The sequence below is a fragment of the Zophobas morio genome, unplaced genomic scaffold (genome assembly GCF_036711695.1).
Source record: "Zophobas morio isolate AGI-343-1 ecotype UQ-CSIRO unplaced genomic scaffold, CSIRO_AGI_Zmor_V1 ptg000052l, whole genome shotgun sequence".
NCBI classification, from domain to species: domain Eukaryota; kingdom Metazoa; phylum Arthropoda; class Insecta; order Coleoptera; family Tenebrionidae; genus Zophobas; species Zophobas morio.
In genome coordinates, this window is record NW_026972157.1 from 351,264 (window position 1) to 353,898 (window position 2,635).

General features: G+C 32.6%; 1 long non-coding RNA gene across 1 annotated transcript; it reads left to right on the forward strand.

Annotated features, from left to right (window-relative positions):
* The first annotated feature begins 271 nt into the window (after positions 1-271).
* Positions 272-1,874, forward strand: LOC135142748 (uncharacterized). Its single transcript, XR_010282619.1, has 5 exons — positions 272-547; positions 636-679; positions 1,345-1,384; positions 1,498-1,566; positions 1,622-1,874. It is a non-coding gene; the product is annotated as an uncharacterized LOC135142748 (long non-coding RNA).
* Positions 1,875-2,635: the final 761 nt, after the last annotated feature.

A 2,635-nucleotide genomic window follows, 5' to 3' on the forward strand; every position in this document is an offset into this window, starting at 1 on the left:
ATTTGTCTACCGTATGATATTCATCTGGTAAAAGCGTGACTAGTTACATATATCAACAAACAACATCTTTTTCAAATCATCAATCTTTTTTTTAAGTAGTAATTACCGTTAATAGTATTATATACTCAGAAACCGAAGGTTATGGCGCGATTTTCTTCCAAATTTGCTTAAAAAAAGCCCTTGTGAGAAAGGGGAGCGCTTATAAACATAATTGCCAAACATTCGTGAGCTGACCGTCGGCTTTCTGTTAGTTGGCCGTTGCGGGAGTAGATAATAGCTCGTATGGGATACTTGAATAGAGCATAAAAGTTACTTCTACGAAATTAATACTTCTTTACTTAATTTAGTTTTTAAAGTATACTTTATAACTGGTTGAGTGCAAGAAGCTTTAAGTAGTATATAGTAATTTAAAATACTAACTTCTGAACGAAGTATAGTTATAAGTATAATGGGTAGAATATTTTTAGAATATTTAGGTACAGCTCGCGTATTTATCTGCGGAAATTGTGATTGCCATTTATCATCTCCCAGCGATATAATTTCAAAGGTATCTTAATGTGTTGTACTGCTAATGCTCGATCTTATTTTGCCTTCTTTTCACCCTACACTTTTATAATACATATTTTAACTGCCAGTCTTTTCACGGAAGCCTCGGAAGAGCTTATCTGTTCGATAAAGTGTAAGAGATCAAGTTATATATATGTATAACCCAATCTTATTTTTTAGGGAGTCATTACTATGTTTAAAACCTCTTTAACTTAAGCAGAAAAACACTAATATAACCTTTTTAGTTATTTGCAATTTCTGGGCATGTTATTAAATAATGTAGTATATCCCAAAAACATTCTTGATGCATGTTTGCTCAAGAGATAACTTCACTTATCACATAAGACTTTTTTTTATTTATCTCCATAACTGCAACTCAGAAGAAATTTTATTTAATCTTAGTGAAGTAGAATGGTATTTTATGCTAGTAAAGCTAATTAAAAAAGCATTTCGACTTGTATTTTCCCCCAATTGTTTATGTAAATAGGTCTTTAACTTCTGACCGATGGAAAATAAGCGTTTACAAAAAAATCTGTACAAAAAAACTTATTACAAACAAGGTTTAAACTTGTATGCTACCGGTCTTTCCAATAGGGATAAAAACAACAATACAGTAATAAGACGGCCTTAAAAGATATTCTTTTAGGTAAAAAAAAAAAAAAGTATTTCCAACAGTAAATCATTATCTACTTTGGGTAACTAGCCAAACCATAATTACCCCTAATTGCAATCCATCGTTATAAGTTTACTTACTTTGTTCTTCCTTTTTGTTGCAACCAAGTAATCTCTTATCTTTAGGATAAATGTAAGTGAAGGCCCTTTGGTCGACAGGCTAATGGTTCTTTTTTATAAAATACAAGTCTTAAATTTTATGCTTTGCTTGAAAGAAATGTATATGTATATGGTTTGCTAAAATTACAAAAGTATAATAAGTCACTTTTCATAAAATAGACCACCGGAGTGCACACTGTATGTGACGTACGATGCAAAAATTGTAAAAAAATCCTGGGTTGGAAATATGTAAACAGATTTCTGTTTAAATCCAACACAGACATCACCGTCTTTTCCATTTTAGAAAAGAGCCCATGAAGTTAGTCAACGTTATAAAGAAGGAAAGTTTATTCTTGAAAAGACACTAATTATTGAAGTACAAAACCAAGGCTGAAGAAGGGAGCACTCTTTTACCAATTTTAAATTTTCAGGGCTGTTCCTAATACCCCTCAAATATAAACAATTTCAAAACGGCAGAATATGAAGTCCCTTTTTTCATTGATAAAAAATAAAAAGTTGTCTCCGCTTGAGTTCCATAGATAAAAGCATACTTTTTAAAGTAATTATTGTTTAACTATAATTTGGTTAAAATTTACGTTTAGAATTGGGCCGCTAGTTAAAAAGAAATCAGGAGCCTGAGGAAGAGAGGTGTCGCACGTCCCTTATTATATAGGATTTGGCTTTTATAGGAACACAGGTTTAGACCTAAAAGGGGTAAATCCACTATATTTTAGTTTCTAAGGGTAATTAAGGAGCCCTTTTTTTGAAAGACTTGGTCATTTGAATTAGCCCGAAGTACACTAAAAAAAATTAATTACTGGCCCTAGGAATTTACCAACCACTGAGCGGTATAACCATTTTTTTATTAAAAATGGTTAACCCTTTAGGGCAAATGATGGGAAAGTTAATATTCAAGGCTCGTGAATCTTTTCATACGCTTACTACTAATAATTCTTGCCCTCGATACAAGCAGTATAATATATATTAACTGTAGCGCCTACGCCACTGATGTGGAAGTAGAAGAAGTAGAACAGGTTTATCCAATTGCCTTTTAAGGGCAAACCATACAACAAAAGAAGTGAGGCTGAGCATTTATGCACTAATCTTTAGTATTTTAGAATGCATGATTAGGTCTTAGAATAGCAGTCATTGGCTGTAATTATCACGAAATACGCATGCATCCCTCAGAACGCACTCGTCTTGTAACTATACACTACTGTTAGTTAAAACCCCATTCGAGTAGTCTCTTGAGTTGACTATAGCGTCTATAACAATAAATTGCTCTAAAGAGGGATAGCAAGTTTATTGAACTACTCTG